Genomic DNA, 21,909 nt, shown 5'->3' with positions numbered 1-21,909 from the left:
GCCTATCCAGCAGAGTCTTGTGCCGTGCTTCCATTACCTGAAAGGTACAATGGAGACCAGCAGCATTTCAGGGGATTTCTTATTCAATGCCACCTTTTGTTCCTAGCCCAACTTGAAACATACTGCAGGGATCAGGAAAGGTGAGCCTTGTTATAAGTTTCCTGACAGGGGATGCTCTGAATTGGGCCTCCCCACCGGTGGAGAACAACAACCCCATCTTCCAGGACCTGGAGGCATTCCTTCAAGAATGCCCCACAATGTTTGGTGGCCTCCTCTGGGCCCAGACAGCAGAAGCCAATTAAAGAAACTTTGTCAGGGGCAGAGTACACCACCTTCATTAAGTCCAGGAGGAATTAAAACAACATCTAGAAAAGACAGAGACATATAAGCACCAGGAAAACCAGCATCAACAGCCAGGGCCCACCTACCCTGTGGGACAGAAAGTGTGGTTGTCAGCTGAACACCTTCACACAGACCAGCCTTCATGGAAGCTAGACTGCCACTTCCTTGGCCTCTTCTGCACAACGCACAAAATCAACCTAGTAGTATCTGAACTACAACTTCCCGGGACGCTAAAGAGCCAAGTGATATTCCACGTTTCACTACTCAAGGCACAAACCCTCTGGCTTGCGTTCTGACTCCATTCTCTGCCTGGTATCCCAGCTTCTCCATCCACCTTGTTCTCTGACTCCATTCTCTCTGCTTGATCTCCTGGCTTATTTACTCAGCTTTTCCCCAAATTCTGCTCTTGGAATGATTTCCTGGCTTCCTGACTTTGATTGTTCTTCGATTCTGCCTGCTCCTCCTGTCCCTGGTTGGAGCCTCAATCCTCAAATGTCCCCAGACCTGGCTGCCTATGACACAACATGACCAGGAGTGAAAAAACAATCATACATATAAACAACATACTTGGAAATGAGACCCTGGTGTGTATCCTCTAAGTTGATGTTTTGTGTTCTGTTAGGCAGTTGAGCTAGCAGATGCTGCCACAAGTTTGCAGATACAAAATTATTATAGGTATAATTTGCATCCTTTGTGCGTCCAAAAAGAAAGATGGGCCTTGTGCATATTTAGGCTTGTATTTAAAAGCATGTCACAAACTATTAACCCGTGTACACGTACCTTGTGCACATAAATAGTCTGGGTTCATGCAAGTATTTTAATCAGCTTCAAGTCAAGTCTACAAATTCATCCCATTCCAGAAGCACAGAGGGAATGGTGATCCACCCCTAAGAAGGATACCCATGTGTTCTCCTGATTTAGAGGAAATCCCTGGGTGATATAAAGATCCACAGCCAGATTTCCACTACCCACTCTTCATGCTGGGGGGTTGCTGGGGTGGAGTAGGTTAATGGAAACAGAAGGGAATACAGACAAATTAAGATACACCTGGGATCATCAGCAAGTTCAGTGATCCCTAGGGCTGATCTATATTAGGAAGAGTTATTTTAGTTCCCAGGTAGCTCCAGGATTGAGGGAGCAGAAAGGGGATTTATCACCTGCTTTCTCGACCTTCTACCACCAACCATCACTTGCACTGACCCATAAGACTGTTCACATAAGCAAGGCTTTCTCATATGTGAGGAGGAAATGTGTTCATTAACGATTTAGTTCCAATGACAGTTTCTCAAGGTAGGTATTAGAAAAAAGTGCCTTTACCAGAAGGACAATTAGAAGTTAAACACTTTACAGAATTACCTGGATCATCAAAGGAGGAGCCATTGCTGGAAAGTAAATTAAGTAAGATACTACTGGGTTTTTTGGGAAAATCTTGATTGATGCAGATGATTGGACTGACTGACTTTTGAGATCTTTTCCAAACATGTGATGCCATGATTTGCCTCAAAAAGAAGGCAAGCAAATTGGACTGTCATGGGTAGAACATAAATAAACACAAACTTCTCATAAATGTAGACTTTAAACCGAGATTGGGCTCACTGGTGATTACATCTCATAGATTTCATAGATTTCTAGGGTTGGAAGGGACCTGGCAGATCATTGGGTCTGCCCCCCTGCTCCCGGCAGGAATGAGCGCTGGGGTTAAGTAACCCCAGCCAGATACCTATCCAATCTCATTTTCATAGGTAACTGTTAACACCGATGCTGACTTTCTCTGCTCCCTGTGGAATCTCCTCTCCAGAAGCCACTACTACTTTCACATGCTGAGAGGAAAGAGGAAGTTTTATTTCCTTATGTGCTGGTTTCACATGGCTGGGAGAAAGACTTCATAAGCAGTATCAGAGTACACCTACAATGTGAAACCTACCAACTTTTTACTCTCTGACTAAAAATGGTCCTGACGATCAATCTACTAAAAAAATGACAGGGAGTGGGGGTGAGAAAAGACATGCTCCCCTTCTATACTCAATCTATGTAAGAAAGGTGAAGTGCAGAATTTGAAACTGTAAGTAGTGATGGTGAAGGTGGCAGGTTTCCAATACCAGTGTTGTCATCTTATTCTGAAAAGTTGACCTTTTTACACTAACACTGCATCTTTTCTTTTTCTGTATGACAGCATTTCGCCTTTTTGTGGAAACAGTTCTCTAATAGGTTTTCTCTTCACCATTTATTACATATCGTGTGCTAGGTTTGGTTTCTAATAGTTCCTTTTCATCCAGCTGCCTACTGCTGACTGTGGAAAGTGTAGGTTTGGCTCCATTGATGGCTCTCTGTAATGGCTGTGATTACACCCTCTGCATCTTCTTCACAGTGCCAGCCTTTCAATTGAACAGCACATTATGCCTGGATAAGACTCAAAGAGCAGCTTAATATCAGGGTTCTCTGGAGCTATAATAAGTGGTTCATGATTGAACAGATAAAGCCACATCAATATTTCCGTATGACCCATGAGGTAAAACACATCAGTCCTACATACACGTATTTTTGCGTTAGGGGTTTGAACATGTATTTTACCATAGCACCAAAAAAAAAAAGAATTAATATAAACAATGCCATACAGAACATATAAGTATGAAACAGCCAACAGCCAACCACCAAGATGCCTGTTACAAGTGGCAGAGAAATACCCTCTTCTTGCAGGACCAGATAAATACACTTGTTACTCACTATTTTCAGACTCAATGTCTGCTATTAAACCTATGAAAGTGAAAATATCCTTTACAAAACATTTCACACCAGAATCTGGGACAGAAGCTCCATAAGCCAGTTCGATGAATCAGTTAAGTCTGATACTACATTCAACCAGGTTTATATTAAACCAGTTTTAGCCACTTTAAAACTGGTTTATATGCACTGAATTTATGTTCTGTTACAGGTTTAAACCAGTTTCTGATCACTTAAACCAGTTTATGTGTAACTTCTGTCCCTAGCCCTGGTGAAACAGATATTTCACTTTTAAGCATCTTTAAGGAACTTTTGGAAATGTCACCATAGCTAGGGACAAATGTTACACATAAATCAGTTTAAGTGATCAGAAACTGGTTTAAACCTATAACAGAATAGAAACTCAGTGCATATAAACCAGTTTCAAAATGGCCTGGTTGAATGTAGTATCAGACTTAACTGATTTGGGTCAAACCAGTTTATGAAGCTTCTGTCCCAGACCCTTCCTGGTTCAAGTTAAATCAGAGCCTCCCAGCATGCTTTGCAGCCCTGGACCAGGCTGTTCTGTCTGCTCCAGAGAGCAAGGCAGACCCCACCTCTCAGTTCCCTAGCTGGAGCACTGAGGGCTGACAAGAGGGTGGTGGGTGAGTGGGAGGGCAAACCCAGCTGGGGATACAGCCCAGCCTACAGGGGAGGGACTGCGCCCCAGCAAACCTTGACTGGAGATCTGGGGCCAGGAAGGTGTGCGGGGGAGAGTTAAACCCCCCTTTCCCCACTCAAACTTACTGCTGGATGCAACTGTGAACTACAAATCCCAGAGGCACCTGGAAGAGCAAGAGATGAGCAACCCTACAGAGTCCTGCTGCTGTAATTCTGGACTGCAAATCCCAGAGACCTCAGGGGCAGCAGGAAAAGGAAGTGAACACACAGCCAGAAAGCTGTGCTCTAGGGCCCCCTGGCTTCTGGCCTAACCCACTGCAGGCATGTGGCTGCATTTCCTGAATCAAAGGTAAATGTCTGTTCACTTCTGTTTCAATTTAATATGTGTAGTTTAGACTAACCTGCAAAGACTGAATCAATTCAGCCACGGGCTTTTTGATTGTCTGTACTTAGCCCATAAGTGCAAAAAGACAGTTAGCCAGGTCCACATGTAGTCAGGGGCTGTAGGCACTACAATACTACTATTATTTACCACTCAGTTTAGCCAGCCTCATATGCTGAGAAATTGTGAGTTGGTCCCATGCCTCCTGTTGTGAAATGTAAGAGAAATAATACAACTTTGGGTTCTTCATTTACTTTCTGATTATTGAGCCTTTGGGATTCATAACTGCACCTTTTCCCTCTGCCCCTCCAAACATGAGGGCTAAAAATTTACTATTTAATAGAAGCTGAAATTTTCATGCAATGAATCTGATTGAAGAAGTCAGAAGAAAATGCCAAATATTGCAGGATTTACAATAATGTCTCAAGAGATGACAACAGATTGAGAAGGGGAGCTGCTATTTTCACTTGTATATGAATCTTGCCCACATGTTTACTAGTGGTCATATTTACTGTCAGAAAAGTTTTGGCCAACAGGACAGGTTGTCCTCTAGATGTGAGGAGGAAAGATAACATGTTCTTGTAAAAATATGTGAATATGCAATAGGACCTAGTTTTTCTATTACAGACTAATAGAAAGAGTTAAAAGGGAGGATGCTCGTCTCCTTATTCACACGAAGTGGAATCATCTTACTCTACAAGCTCTTATAATGGATTCAGGCTAGGGTATTTGTAACCTGGCCAAGCAGGCCAGGCTCAAGAGTTAGAAACTGCCAGAATTAAGTTTGTCTGTGCAACCTTATTTCATCCTCCACATATGGATGCACTTTGACACAGTCTTTAACCATATGATAACACTGTACTTCTCAGAACACCTTCCTTGTTCAGTGCACAGGCTGGATGGACTTGTTATAGAGCTGGGCAGTGAAGGAGGATATTATTTGTAGGACCCCTGCTTTGTTGGCTGCAGAAGAAATTATCATAATGGGTTTGCTACACTGTTTGAAGCAGTTCCATTCTGAAGCTTGCTACATACAGGTTCATTACTTCAAATTATTTTTCAGAGTGTCAAACATTATTCTAGGAAGACCCAATATCCAGGGTTATGACAGTAAAGATGTATGTTCACTGATGTCACACTTCATAAGAGCACAAATAAAGTGAAGTGCCTTTCATCTCTAAACACTTTACCATTTTAATTCAAAAAAGTCACATTACTTTTCTCTTTACAGTATTATGCCAGTATTGGAATACACACTAGTAGATGGAGTCTCTTCAGTCAATGATACTGTGGGTCATTCATCGTGGTCAGTTTTATCCTGTTGCTCTTTCAACCTTGCATCAGCAAAAAACCTGGAATCTGACAACAAAATACTGTGTTCCCTGATATCTACTATCTCCTGGAGGAATACGTTCACCATAGCCACTATCAATGCCAGCTGGAGAGACTTTCTGGGTAGTATGTGTCTTTGCAAATTGTGTGTGTCTTTAAAAAAGAAGAAGTTAGCATTCATTAAAAAGAGGGCTGTGGTGACATTACTAGAACTAATGTGCTCTATCCAATCAAAGCCTTAGACTTAGTATGTGAGTGAAAGTGCTCCTGTGAAAAACTCACTGGTGTTATGTGTCTAGTTCCCAGAGTTCGGATGCCTCCCTTTGCATTCACCATCAGCAATGCAATCATTCAAATAAGCTGAAATCAATCATATAATGAGTCCCACCATCTGATACTCATCTTTGAGGGGAATGAATAAATCATTGTGGCTTTGACAGGGCATTTATGCCATAAATTGCCCTAGGAAGTGGTGTGGCAACACTTTGATAGTTATGGCTGTGATAGTGGCAATTTAGGAATGAATGCATCTTTGTACTTTGGCCAGTTCGAATTCTGGCACCTGTTGAAACTAAAATGGTGCAGGGAGAAATCCTGCTGCTAATAACGATGCAGGAAACAAAACCCATTGCTGTCAGAGGAGAATTCATTGGAGACCTGATGGATGAAGCCCCCTGCCAGGATGAAACTTACCTGGGAGCAACAGGAAACTGATAAGCTCCTTTCTCTTCAGTGACAGAGAAAAGCTTGCAGGTCTGAACTGAGAGCAATCACTTTCATTCACCTTTCAGCATTGAGGCTCTGCTTCAATAGGGAGTTCTCTCAAAACTGATCATGTTCCTCCTCCTGATAATCTTCTGTTCCTGCAGTGTCCCAACTCAGTGGGATTCTCATTAATAATTAGTATTTTCATAAATAATCTAGTTCAATAATAAATATTTGCTGTAGATAGCCACATTTACATAAGATCCTTATTGATTGAAAATGAATGATTCTCTCTTTATCTTGAATATTCTGTAGGACTAGGGACATCGTACATTAACAACTAACAAATAGTGGAAATAAGCGTGAAGACAATGATATACACCTACCTCCAACATTTGTCGAAATTTATTTTAAACATGCCCTGAATGGAATCCTATCGTATACGAGAAAACATCAGTTCCATAAAAATCCTGTGTAATGTCTGTTTTCTGAGCTTATGTTAACTATTTCCCTGTAATTATAGTGATGGTACTGGCAGATGCCTTTTCACTGTTTCTGCTTTTACTTATGATATGTTATAAGCACGGATCCTGGTTTTCTCTGATTTTAAAAAATCCCCAATTTTTTAATTAAAAAAGTAATCCCAAATCCACATTTTTCCATGATTAAAATGAAACACCAATATCTATATTTATATCTATATATTAGCGGTGTTTCATTTTAATCATGGAAAAATGTGGATTTGGGATTACTTTTTTAAATCTGAAAACTGAGGATTTTTTTTTTAAATCAGAGAAAACCAGGATCCCTGGTTATTGGGCAGTCACAGTGTTTCGGGTATTATTCCTTGTAATTCTGGGTGAGGTTTGAAGTAGTGATTTTTGGGTTATCCTTTTGATAAGAACTGCTTGAGAACACAGGAGACTGGACTTCAGAGAAGAAGGCCCCTTCTCTTTCAGTTACAATTTTTGTCACTTAACCTTTTACTCATAAAGCAAAAAATATAGGTGAAAATGAAGCATTATCATTGATTTCAGGATTTTCAAGAAGGTTGTTTTTTCAAGTATATATAGCATAACTCCAATCAAGGGCAGGAGGATGACAGCTTTAGAAAAAACTTAACAAAAATATGTCTCTTGTATATTTCTTTTGTCTGACAAGTGGTAACACCTTTCCAGTTATTGTGATGCCTACAGGGTGTTCCCTACTTGATGCAACAATAAAAATGGCTTTTCACTTATTGCAATGCTGCCTTTCACTTTCTTAGACATTTTTTAATCTATCACAGTAGCCACACAGGAAAGTATGTGTGTATTATCATCTCCTTTTTACAAGTGGGAAAACTGAGGCTAAGAGTTAAACGATTTAACATAGGAGCAGCAGTGATCAAGTCTGGGAGATCCATTCTGGTCCCCTGTCCTCAAAAGCAACTATGTCATATCAACTTATCAAGTTCCATTTTAAAATTAGGTGCCCTCACTGTTCCTACTGGATATCCCACTGTGATCTCTCCTTTAGCCACTTACCCACCTTACAGTTCTCTCTTCCCCAGGTTAACTAATAATACCCTATGTGACATCATATCAGATGCTTGGTTGAGCTCCAGACATTGCAGTAAGTACTGCATTTTTCTTGTCTGAAAAATCAGTTGTCAGAAAGCTACCGGCTTAGTCAACCATAATGTACCTTTGGTAAACCCACATTGCATTTTAGCCCATTTTCCAACTGCCTCCAGGTCTGCTATTATTCTTTCTCTTATTAAAGGCTAAATAGAGAGTTGGAGTCAATGATTAGAGTTCCTGATTCTCAGTTTTGCCTAGGTGATGAGAAGAAGGATTGTAGACCCCCACAGGGGCAACCCTACATACTCATTTCTCTCTCTATTATGGCTTTGCATCCTACCTGAGGACTAATGGAGCCTGGGTTCACTGTCCTGGCTTAGTTAGTATTTTCACTTTGCTTAGAGGGTTACTAAACTACACACAATACTTTTACCTCATGAGCAGATGAAAAGATTAATATGAAGCATAATCTGTGTACTTGGATGTGCCCCATTCATCATGCTTACTAATGGGCAGTAACCAGACACCACATCAGCCTTGTGTCCAAAGGTGAATGGATGGATGGAATTGCTCCATTCCAAAGCATGCAGCCGGGAACTTCTGTTCAATCGGAGCATATCTCCCTTCTGTTTGTCAGGGCTCTACCAACAGAAATAGTCTCCTGGCTTTGTATCAATATTGTTCCTATGCTATCTCCTGATGCACATTAGGGTATAGGAGTTGTAGTACTTGAACACTGGTATCTCACTTACAACTCTTTTTATTCTTCCAAAAGCATGTTCTGGGATCAGTGCTATGTCATTGTGTGTTAAGTGCCTTGGAGGCTCACAGGCTCCTGACAGAAGGAAAGATAGTGAATATAGCTATAAATTACTGATCTTTTTCATACCTTTTCATCCAAGCATTTCGTAAGGGCTCTTAGTTTATCACTGGCCACCATCAGAAATCAGCTAATATCCTTATCCCAAAGATCTCAGCTATCGGCTTCACCTTAAACTGAGAACAAAGTGCAAGCTGGTTCCCCAGTTGGCACCTAATTAAGAGATTTTCTTGAGCTTGTTATCATGGTTCTGGATTTTCTTTTTCCTGTCATCTCTAGCTCTTACAGTAAGCGACTATACTGATGCCTAGGAATCCCACTAGTGCTTGCTTAAAGTTTACACTAGAACACCTCTGGAGCCAAGCAAACACCCATAGGAATTTGTACCCAGAGGTGCCAACTAGTAGGGGTGGCAAATGATGCTAATGGGCTAGATGGCTCATCTAGCTCAGTATGCCATAACCCATTTTGGGTATCACAGATATTAAATACTTTGGCCTCAGTTAAATGAAGATGTATGTCTTCAGTTGCTGGTAATGGATAGGGACTTCCTTTCGTTGCTGTGTTTAGTGGGTTTGGATCAGAGCCAATTCTCCATTTACCTAAAGGTTTTCTCACCTTCGTTTCTCACCATTTTGTGCCCATTACAATGTATGTAAATAATATCTCTTCTTTGCAGGCCCCATTTTTTCATCCATGTTGCCATCAGTGCTAATGGGATTCTTTGTTTTTTATAGATTCATATGTGCCACCAATGAGACTATTTCTAACCTCAGCTTGTGCCCTAGGGTCCATATCTGACTCTGTTTGGGTGGATAAGTTGCAGTTGTATGCCTAACTTTAGCCATGATGAGTGAAATTTTAGACCACTGACAAGGATTTTAGATCCTGGTTGTATAACACCCTTGTCCTTTTGAGCTTGGTCAGAAGAATTCACTCAGTTGTGACCATATTGCACCTAGGAAAGTATGTAACTCCAGGCAGGTCCCGAAATGTTAGTCACAGAAAAACAGCTAAAGGGGAAAGGAGGACCCAGTCACCTTTTAGCTCAATAACCTAATGGTTAGGACACTCTGCTCACCCAGAGAGGTTCTGGCTTCTGCCTCTGCTTCCAATAGGAGGTTGTTCTGCGGCTATCTATCCATTTTATTCAGTGACCATCAAATGCACAATGCAGAAACACATTTGGGGGCTTCAGCAGAAGAAAGAACCCAGGGACCCCCCCCCTTCCCATTTCAGGGGATTGCCCCTCTCACTGAGCTATGATCCCTTTTGTTTGGGAAATATTTCTGCTGAAATAAATCTGGGGGGTAAATCTGATAACACAATTGAAATTATGCAACTGTGTTCTTATAGGCAGCAAAAGTCACATGATAAATATGTTCCTCTGCTGTGTTGGTTTCTGCATCCTCAGTTGCTGCATGTGCTGTTTTCCTCTTCTTGGAATACCTGGAGTATCAGGACATGAAAAGTATGTCTGAACCATGACCCTAGTGCTTTGAGGGAGGGATACTCAAAGCACACTCTACTCGCGCAGAGGCACCAAACATAGAAATGCAGCACTGAAGCCACTCTGGGGGCAAACTTTTGGCTGCTTTCAAGAGTTCTGTTTCCAGCAGTGGAGGGGCTTCACCAGTGCATTTCCAGGTTTGGTGCACAGGAGTGAGAGAAGAGTGAATAGGGTCTACTATGGATAATCCGTGCCTAAGAGGCCCAGAAACAGTGTAAGTATGCTAAAATGGTTCCATTGGTGATAGGCTGGGCTTTCATGTTGCTTCCCACAGTACATGTACTGAGCCACAATGCCTGTATTTTCAGTTAGTAAGCCTCTACCCCAGGGGTGGGCAATTATTTCAGGTGGTGGGCCATTTACTGAGTTTTGGCAAGCCATCGAGGCAGGCAGCCAGGGGCAGATAAATATTAATTTTCTAATTTTTTTAGGGACCCACGGGCTGGATAGAATGGCCTGGCAGGCTACATCTGGCCCATGGGCCATATTTTGCCCACCCTTCCTCTGCCCTGTGTCCCTTTAAGCATGCCTTTAAACATGCTTAAAGATTTCCATAGCTGTAGACTTTTTACTGGAGAAAGGAGGCCTAGTGGAGCAGGCTGGCAGAAGATCTTCTCCCTCTAGCTATGAGTAAGAAGATCCTTCCCTATCTGACAACTTTAGCTGGTATTTGGCTAATGGTTGAGCAAAGAGACTGCCTTCCTTCTTTGTCTGGTGTCATTAACAGCCCAGATGTTTTAGGGACAGCTTGCTGATGAAACTAGATACTTTTGGTTAGCTGCGTCCTTCTAAGCGACAGACAAATTGGGTCTTTCCTCTGTGAGCAACAATTCAAGGAGCAGCCGGCTCCCTTCCTGTGAACATTGTCTGTCCATGCTCAGCCTAGGCAGCCTTAACCACGTGCTGCTGTCAGCACCTACTTTTGATTGCCTTAGCATATCAGTAAGACCACTGGACTGGCAACCCTGTGCTATCTCCTTTGTCTCAGTCTGCACTGTTGCTTTAGACTATACATACAAAGGCAGATAGCTTTATTTTCTGCACCCTTTGGGTATGTATGTCTATCTCACTTTGACAATACTTTCAAATATACTCGAGAGTAATCTCAAGAGTAGCAGTTGGGTGTGTCATCAGCTTGGCTTCACTACCTCATTTCTGTGAATGGCATGCGAGTGGGCATGCTGTTCTTGGGAAATGCCCAACTATGAGCACCAAGGAAGCAGTGTAGATGTGTCCTTTGTTTCTACACGGTTCTCTGGCTCTATGAATTACTGGGTGCTTCATTTCTCAAGCTTTCAACAGGGCAAAAGGGACTTCAGTCAATATAGTCCAGTAAAATTACTAGATGAATCGGCTGAAATGGATTCAAGGGTACAGGAACAAGACAACCCTCCTATACACCACCCTGTTGTGTCTGTGTATGAAAGTGGGGGAAGGGAGGGAGAGGGCATGCAGGGACAACAATTAAGCATAGGGTTATCTACATACATCACTGACATAGGTGGAAATTCATCCTGAGCCAATTCTGAGGTCACTTTGGCCCTGTCTGTCTATACCTCCCTTATCCAGAGCTGCTGGGAGCCATCATTTTTCACTACTGGTTGGAACGATTCTAAAGGCTGCCTTAATTTGTGACCTTATGGCAGGTCTGCTGTAGCATTGCACACTTAGAGTACAGTCAGGGCATGGGGAAAACTTGCCATGCTGTTTTGCATCCCTAAAATGCCTACTCTGGGTCACTGATCTACTCCAAAATGATCCTTACAATGGGTAGTCTCACAAGGCAAGTGTAGGCCCTTGTATAGAGTCTTCCTGTATGGGTGGTATTTGTCAGTGCAAGTCTAACACTTATATCCTGGCTCCTTTGTGCTGGTACAAAGGCACCAGAAAGCAGAGATGAATTGGACATGCCGGCATTGCCCCTGGCCTCTTGTGGAGTTACTGACACCTATGCAAAGAAGCTGTCAAATATTTGCCAGTCAGAGTGCTACATTTAACATCCAGTTCACAGAGGTGTAAATGACTTTACAAGAAAAAAAGACACTGAAGATTGAGGCCCCCAACCTGATGAGCCCCCCCCCCCCCAAAACCCCTGCATCCTTCCAGTTTTATGTTAGAGTAGGTCTATTGAAATCTATCGAGTTAGTTAAGTTATATGCTGGGGCAACTCTGTTGGAAATGGACACATACCAGCATAAAACCAGAGTAATGCAGAGGAGAATCAGGCCCCATGTGTCTGCAGCAGCCTTGAATAGACCAGTGCTGAAGGGACCTTTGGAGTAGGGCCCAAAACACTCACAAAGGGAACTCCTGCTGCTATTCCAACCCATAGGCAGTTCCCTGAACAAAGCCCAATTATCTGGGCTTTGTGCAAAGGGGGTAGGGGACATTCACCAATATTCATAAATTAGGCAAGCCTAATGTTTAGCGAAGTGGCAAGCCTTAGTGACAACTGAAGGCTGTGTGCATTTCTTCTACAGATCCTACATTTCATTCATTTTTAATAACACTTGTAAATTTTCATCTGTAGATCTCAAAAGCACTTTACAAAGGAGAATCAATATAATTGCTCCCCTTTTACAGGCGGAGAAGCAGAGGCATGAAGAAGTGGGATGACTTTCCCAAGGAACTGAAACCCAAGCTTCCTAGCCTAGCTCTTTGTCCATACACTGTCTCCTATTAAAAATTCTACTCACCTATTCTTTGAGCGACATGTGGTAAAAGGAATGGAGATTAGGATATTTTAAAGGCTTTCTTGCATCACACTAACAATAAAGTTGTTTCATTTTGTTTTTAAGGTCATATTTAGTGCAAAGGCCATAATATTAACCAAGCATTTACTTGTATTTTAAAATGGTACATTAAAATAAAAAAAAATTGACCATGAAATAGTAAACCATTTAAAATAATCTATTTTGTATGAACAAGGCAATTAAAAAGGGGGGGGGGATTTTAAATAAGAATGTTGATAATATCATTACATACAGTATAATAAAAACATCATTACAAATTGTAAATATCAAGTCATTAACCATTGTAATTATCTGATTACATTCATTTACATTAACTTTGTAATTAGATGTAATTTTGCACTTATCAAGTAAAATCATTTTTAAAACTGCATGCTGGTGCTTTTCCTCTTTATGTGCAAGTTCCTGGTTTCCTGGGCTGGTCCCTCCAAGAGGTCTGGGAGCACTTCTGAGAGAATGGTCTCTTCCCTCTGACTGGTAAGGGAAAGCCTGCTTATAAATGTGAGCCCCATTCATGCCTCTTTGGCCAAGAGACCAGTAATTTTGATAAAGAGTTCCTAGGAAAGCAGGGAAATGGATCCTAAAGGAATAAAGAGATTATGCACAGAAAATGAAGAAAGAAAGGAAGAAAAACCCTCATGGGGAAGACTGTCTTAACATAAGCAGGTAAAAAAGGACCTCTTGTTTATTAACTTGCTTGTAAGACCATGTTTAAAGGGTGAGTAGTCATATGAAATGGATTGGTTTCATTGGGAACATTTGACTTGCTCCTACATTTCCTAGCATTTTATTTTTCCAATTTTTGATTGGGTTTCCTTGGCTCTTTTAAGCATTTTCTTCCTCTGTTATTATATGAAAAATCCACAGAAACAGAGAAGGGTGTACATACACAACAGTTTAGAGATTACTGGTCTCTGCATACCTCAGGACAGCAGCTTGCCTCTGACCATGATTTCATCTAAGGCCATGTCTGTACAGTACAGTAAATCTACTATCCTTCCCAAGTGGCACACTTAGACCTGCTTCGCTGTTCCAGCTGGACTACCTCCTTAACTGGAAGCAGTGTGGCCAATGCATAGAGTGCTTTCGGTGGGATAAATAGTATTACTAAGTGACTGTGACAATTACTCCATGCCCATGTTAATCAGTCCATCTAAAGGTCTGTGCATCTGTGGCTATACTGTTTCTGGTTGGGAAGCAGCCCATGCAGGGCAGAGCAGCATGTTTGAGGGTACAATTGATGGTGATGGCAGTGGCATACCAAGCCAGGAATGGGGTCAGGGGTGGGGGACAGCACAGGTTCTGAGAACAGGGGAGGGGAAGGGAGCACAGCAGAGCCATTCAGTACTTCTAAACAGTCCCTGGCTGAGTTGCTGCTGTCACCATCGCATGCTCTGCCCAGCCTGGCTTTTGCTCTTAAAGCAGCAGCAGCAGCCAGGGACTGTTCAGGGGTTCCCAGCATGGGTAAACTGCCCTTGTTGCTGGGACATAGAGTCTGTGGGGATGAGAGACAATTTTGGTACTCCTCCTAACTAGAGCACCCACTCCTAGTTACACTAGTCGGTGATAGTAAGTTGAGACCATCTAGTCATGTCCTAAGGATGTATGTTTCTGAGTTTCTGGGCTTAGCTGCCCATTCCTCTCAATGATTTTATGATCATCAGTTCTTCCTTGGGACAGCCATCAGTTTGAACACTTACTTAAAACTAAGGTTTATCTATTGCTGTGGGCTAAGTATAACTATATTATAGACAATTAGTCCCATCTTTTTATAAGGCTCCAATCCAACAAAGCACTTTAGCTCAGTTTTTATTTTGTTTGTCCGGTGAAATCAATTGGACTTTCTTTTTTCAAATAATAAAATGGTATTTAGATGCACTTTTTTCTCTTTTTTCCCCTTTCTTTCAGTATGTACTGTCTCTTCGTTTCTTACCTCTGATTTTCCTTGCTCTTGTCAGCTGAAAGCTGCATTAACGTCAGAGCAGACAGAACCCATCCCAGATTTCACTCGCTGATATTTCTGAAGCAGAGCAGGTGCAGATAGGAAAAAAAGGAACAGCCGTTTTTTAAGAAGTCAGATGGCATTGTGCAGCAAACAGAAGGCAAAGGACTGATTTCAAAGCATAAAATCAGGTCCTTTTATTTATATAGAATACATCAATTTGTGCTGCAGCATTTGAAATGGGTGGTTATAGAAATTTATACATTTGATTGTAGTTTAATTTTCTATGGGCTGCAATATCTGAATCAGGAGAACCGTGAGCTTAGTAGGCAGGTTGCTTCCTTTGGAATCATCACCTGGGGACTTGCATGCATGGAAAATATGCAGGATACAGTCCCTATTGTGGAATGAGAAATTTTATAGTGAAGTCTATTTCTGAACCAGAAACCATTCATAGGGAAAAAAAATAAGATTATCAGATTACATTTTTGTTATCTTAAACAGTCCCTACTTTAGCATTATATCATTCCAAGTATGTTAGTTTTGTTGATGGAGGTGTAAAGCAGACCCTTCAGACTTATTTTACATGGGCTGATCTGTAAGATCTACCAAAAACAGGTTAGTGAAATAAAAACTTCAGTAATAGCAAACACAGCCTCCTTGAAAGTTCTCTGGTACTGTTCAGTGGAGGTCTTTCTGTGTAAAAGGAAAATCTCAGGTTTAAATGATTTTAGCTGTGAGGTCACTCAAAATCTAAAAGTGTTCCACCTTTTCACACAAGCCATTTATGCTTCAGCACTTAATAGACAACATGTTAGATACCAATCAAATATTTTGACAGCTTTGGGAAGCCTTGAAAGGCACCTGCCTTACTTTTCAAAGGAAGTATCTTTTCAGCTATCAGGTATGAACTGTATAGCATGAAAGAGGGAAGGCTGGTTATTGAGAAAACTAACTTAGCTAGTAATAATTGCCAAACTACAGAAGCCTAACAGGTAACCCCTTGTAATTAGATCTCTAAGACATGCCTACCCCCGGAAAAAAGGTGTGTTGTTATACTGTGATCACTAACATACGATAGATGACTTAATATAAGATCCTCCTGTAGCTAGACAAGTCAAGTTGTATTTGAGCTGAGGTAGAAAGGGTTCACTTTGTGTTAAATCAAAACAGTACTAAGACTCCCTGTTTACATAAGAGGTAAAATCCTGGCCCTGTTGAAGTCAGTGGCAAAGATCTCGCTGACTTTGTCAGAGCCAAGATATCACCTAGGATTTAACAACATGGTAAATGTATTTATTTTTAGCAGAGGTGTAGTTGAGCAGCTCTGTGTTTGGGCTGTGCCAGCTGCCACAATCCTGATTACAGTGGCATGATCAGGTGCCCCTATGGGGGCAAATATGTTTGTTTCCCCCTCCCCAAAGGTGACGCCCAGGGTAGTTGCCCCATTCCCCTCCTCCCTCCCCCCCCCCCCCCAGTTACGTTATTAATTTTTATCTTGGGCCTTTTAAGGCTTGAATTATTTAGCATTTATGATATCTCCTGGGGTGGATCAAGAGGGTATGGGGGCTGTAGTTGCACCCCCGCCCCCCGACTGTACAGCATATGGGCAGTGAGTTCTCTGAGCACTGCCTCTGAGCTCACTGCTTGTCAGGATGGCTCTGGAACCCAGGGAGTGAGCATACTACTCCAACTGTTAGACCAGCAGTCACAGAATAGCCACCCCAGTCTGAAACAATTTCCCCAAGTGGCATTATTTATTCACTGTGATACTACTAGTGTAACAGGCCTACCTTACACTCAGAGAAAAGCTAAAAGACTAACAGCTGGCATTTCTGAGAACTCTCTGTCTTGCACAGGGGTATTCTGATTCCCCACTGTCTTATGCTTACATTGTAGTCATTCATATCTGTGCACAGTATATATAAAATACTACCAATAGTGTAACACTGAATAACTGGGGGGGGGGGGGGGGGAGAAGAGGGAGAGAGAGAGAGAGGTCTGTATTATTCCTATGCCTATGCCTATTATTATATTTTCACTGTGATACAGTCTACATAAAATCCACATATATACATTTAAAATCCAAACTTTTGATATCTTGACCACAATTCATTATCAAGTTGCACCATCACATCAGAACACATTATTTCTTTTGCCCTGTGGGGTTGTCTTTTATTTAAAAAGATTTTTCTTTTTGGTAAGCTAGGAAAGCCTCTCTTTTATCCTTTTTTAAAATGCCTCTGTGAATTGCTTCTTTCCACCAGTTGGTAAGCCCCAAAGAGATTGGCAGGCCTGACAATTTCCCTGCCAGTTTTCTTCTACAGATTCAAGCGAGGCATCCTGTAGCATTCATAATTCAAGTCTCAAGACGAGCTGCTCAGGGATGAGCAATGTGGAAGTGAGGTATGTTTCTACCTGTCATTCCCAGGAAGTTCTTGCCTGTCACCCTCCCTGGCAAGAAAAGAGATTACTGCATCCACAGGGAAAACCCACAGAGCCTAATGTTCAGCAGAGAATTCACTTTCCTAAACAAAAAAAACCAAGAAAAAAGAAAGAAACTGGCACAGAGCCTTCTGCCTCCACAAACTGTTCCAATTTCATATCTGAAGATTTAAATATTGGCAGACATGGAACAGATGATATATAGTGTGCAAGCATGCACACATATACCTTCACACAGATGCAAGGCAACTCCTGAAGAAAAGTTTTCTGCCTTTATTTTAGGTCTGATATTTTTCATGTGCCAAAGATGTGAAACTATACCCGTCCCACATTGGTGCATCTTTGTTTTTTAATATCAACCAATTTAACCAGCTGCCCTCAGAAGGAGGAATGGAACCAAAGCAATATCATCTTGCTTTCCCCAAAGCCCAGAAACATCTTTTCACTTCCATATAGCATCAAATGCTATATAAAAGACACTTCTCCATTTTTCTCTGGGGGTAGAAGGAACCAGCCACAGGAACAGGTAAAAGAGAAGGATGCTTCTCTGATGAACCAATACAATTTTCATCATTAATCTCCACTGGGATTAATACTGACAGTTTGTGCATTTGCTTAATGGGTGCATCTACATGAGACGCTTCAAGCGCTTTAGACTAAGTCTACTGCCCATTAGCATAACGGGCAAAGCCCGTGCTAATGCAATAATGCACAGTAGATTTAGTTTAATGAGCGTTTATGTCACTAAAAAAGCATTCATCTGCACTAACATGCCCTAGTGCTGATTATGGCACATTAAGTTAGTACTTGTAATTACAAGGTACTAAACTTAATGTGCTGTAATTATGGTGCATTAATAAATGTGTAAAGTAGTTGTGGTGGCCGACCGGCTGCCGGGCCCTGGCCGGGAGCCCGGAACGTCAGGTGGGTACTTTGACGAGTGGAGTGGAATTAGACATGGATGCGTATTGGTAACAAATAGATTGTTTACTTACGCCACTGACATATGGGTGCAGGCAGAGTTGACTGGCTTAGTTGCAGTTACAAGCGTAGCAAAGACTCTCTTAAAATGCGAGAGAAACGACGAAGTTTTCGTAATCGGCTTAAAAGGAACCTGCAGGAAACGGGGGGGGGGGGGGGTACGTCAAGGACCCGGTGATGGGGAGATATTGGTGGGTGATTGGTCCGCCAGGTTTACTTCGAGAAATGTTGGAGTTCTCCAACGTGGGCTCCGAGGTGTATGTGGAGTTCTCCAACGTGGGCGGAAACTGCTTTAACTTTTATATGGCTAGCAAGCCAACCACTAGTCGCCAAATATGAATAATTTGGAACCGGCCAATGGTGGTGTGCGTGTTTGCATAAAGTTGGCGGGAACTTTTTTCTAAGCTGTAATTTTCCATTACTGTGGCATATAGTTATTGGGCTCTGACATAGCAGAATTTTCCACCGTGACCTAGTTACTGCCACCAGCAGAATTTTCCACTGTGCCATAGCATTTAGAATGATTGACAGCAGAATGATTGACTGCTGGAGATTCCACTGTGGCGGGAGATTCCACTGTGCCATAGGCATCCAGCTACTAATGGGTTCTGACAGTAGTATTGCCCAAAATCCTGATTTTATTGCAAATCTTGTGATATTTGATCATGTTCTCAGCACCTGGAGGCTTCTGATTACCTGGGAATCTCAGTGTGCAAAAAGAAAAAAAAATGTTTTAACACACACAGTCACAAAGAAAAGCCTCCAGATGTGCTCTGTAAAGGATCAAAATAATAAGGAGGACTATCTCCCCCACCCCCTCCCCGGAGGACTATTCCATGATGGCCTGCATTTGCAGGGAACAGAGAAGACAGGTTAAAACGGTGACCAAACTTAGATTAGTAATGGGAATCAAGGACAACAAGAAGCCCTTGTTTAGGTACATAGGGAACAGGAGGAAAACAAATGGGAGCATGGGGCCAATGCTCAACAACTCAGGAGAGCTGGTTACCGGCACGCAGGAGAAAGCTGAATTCCTGAATGACTATTTCACCTTGGTCTTTCACCAAACCAAAGGGACCCATGCCAGGTAAAGCAGACGATGAGCACGGTAGGAAAAATCGCCTTCCTACTGTTGCCATAGAATAGGTGTATGACCAATTAATAAAATTAGATGTATACAAGTCAGTGGAGCTGGATGATCTCCATCTGAGAGTTCTGAGGGAGCTGGCCAAAGTCATTGCAGACCCCCTGGCAAAACTCTTCCACAACTCATACAAAAAACTAGAACTCGTGGTTCCAAAATGATACCTTTTATTAGACAAACTGGCACAACTCATGGCACTCTGGAGAAGTACCTGAGGACTGGAAGAGGGCCAATGTTGTGCCCATCCACAAGAAGAGCAGGAGGGAAGACCCAAATAACTATAAGCCAATCAGCCTAACTTCCATCCTAGGGAAATCCTAGAAAAGTTCATCAATGAGTCTATCTGCGATAAACTTGCAGAAGGTAAAATTCTGAATGACAGCCAGCATGGCTTCATCATGGGCAGGTCTTGCCTTACCAACCTCACCTCCTTCTATGACCAGGTGACTCACCACCTGGACATGAGAGAGCAGGTTGACATTGTATACCTAGACTTCCAAAAGGCCTTTGATCTAGTATCCCACAATCCTTGGGAGAAAATTGGAGGACTGTGGGCTTAACTCTGAGACAGTCAGGTGGGTGAGAAACTGGCTGCAGTATAAAACCCAGAGAGTCATAGTGAACGGATCTGTGTCATCTTGGTGAAAAGTGAACAGCCGTGTCCCGCAGGGGTCAGTGCTCGATCCACTACTTTTCAACATATTTATTAGCGATTTGGATGTCGGGGTGAAGAGCTCGCTTGCTAAGTTCATGGATGGCACCAAGTTATGGGGAAGTATGGTCGTGCTTGAAGGTATGCTACAGTTACAGGAGGACCTAGACAGGCTAGCAAGCTGGGCGGATCGGAATCTGATGAAGTTCAACATCAAGGAATATAAAGTGCTCCACCTTAGGATGAGCAACCCCCAACACACCTACAGGCTTGGCAGCACCAAACTGACTGGCACCATGAATGAAAGGGACCTGGGGGTCATAATGGACCACAGTATGAATATGAGCTTGCAGTGAGATGCTGTAGCCAGCAGGGCAAATAATACTCTGGCATGAATCAATCAACGCATCTCCAGCAAAATTAAGGAAGTGATTCTTCTGCTCTACTCAGGACTGGTGAGACTCATCTGGAGCACTGAGTCCAGTTCTGGGCACCACACTTCAACAAGGACATGAACATGCTTGAGAGAGTCCAAAGAAGAGCCACCCATATGATCGGAGTCTTAAAAGGCAAGCCATACGAGGAAAGGCTGAGGGATCTGGGACTCTTCAGCTTGAGCAAAAGAAGGCTGAAAGGGGACCTGGTAGCAGCTTTCTGCTACACTAGGGGAGTACAACAAGGGCTCAGTGAGCAACTGTTCACCAGGGCACCCAAGGGGAAAACCAGGAGTAATGGCCACAAACTCCTGGAAGATCGATTCAGGCTCAACATTAGGAAAAACTTCTTCATAGTTAGGGTGTCCAGACTGTGAATTAATCTCCCTCCAGAGGTAGTGCAATCGCCTGCCCTGGAAATCTTCAAGAGGAGACTAGACAGTCACCTTGCTGGGGTCACCTGACCCCCAGTTATCTTTCTTGCTTGGTGCAGGGGGCTGGACCCGATGATCTTTGGAGGTCCCTTCTGGCCTTACAATCTATGAATCAGGCAAATTAGAAGAGCGCAAAGTTTATTATTTTCCGAAACTGTTATAATTTTAAGCCCATTGAGTGGCTTAGGGGGGGATTGATTCATGCTTTTGGAATGAGCAGAGTTGGAAATACTGTTGAGATCTATGCCAGGCTTTGGCTTGCTAGAGGAAGTAGGACAGGGTGCAGGGGGTAAGCAAAAACCAAGGGCAGCACAGCTCTTCGGACAACAGCATGACTGGAAGAGGAAGAACAATAAGTAGCACAGGGGACATTCTGTTTATATTATTGCTGAGATTAGCTCAGCTGAATGCATGCCCTCCGCCTCTTATTAAGCTATATATGTTCAATCAAAATGCAAGCACTCCATTAACCTATTCTTCCATGTAGTTATGACTACATGAGAAACTCAGCTTTCAGGGAAATACTGTTGTCAACTCAAGAATTGGCCATCTATTATGGTGATGGATACTGTATGAGAATGAAGATAACATAGATAAACCTGCCCTTCTGACCACTCCGTTGGTTTTTCAAGAACTACTACTAGAAAGTCAATGTGCAGCATATCACAGTTTGACTTCTTATTTACACAGAGACCTCCTCATCCTGCTCTGACAGGGTATATTTGCCTTAAAATGGGTATGGATATAATTTCCTCTCACTTTTAAAATAATTTTACATAGCCAGAGTGTAAAGTCACATTACCTCTGTATTTGGCAATCATTATTGGAATGCTTTGTCTCTTTTCAGCACCCACAATTCAAGATGGAGGTTGATAAATTGGAGAAGGGTCAGAGAAGAATGACAAGAATGATTTAAAGGACTGAAAAACAGTCCTTATAATGAGAGACTCAAGATGCTCAATCTGCTTAGCATAACAAAGGAGAGGATAAGGAGTGATCTGATCACAGTCTATAAGTATCTGTATAGGGAAGAGAACTTTGTAAATAGAGGGCTCTTCAATCTATCAGGGAAAGCTAAAAAAGGAAGTGAAGT

The sequence above is a fragment of the Alligator mississippiensis genome, chromosome 1 (assembly GCF_030867095.1).
Source record: "Alligator mississippiensis isolate rAllMis1 chromosome 1, rAllMis1, whole genome shotgun sequence".
Lineage (NCBI taxonomy): Eukaryota > Metazoa > Chordata > Crocodylia > Alligatoridae > Alligator > Alligator mississippiensis.
This window is presented reverse-complemented; position numbering follows the sequence as displayed.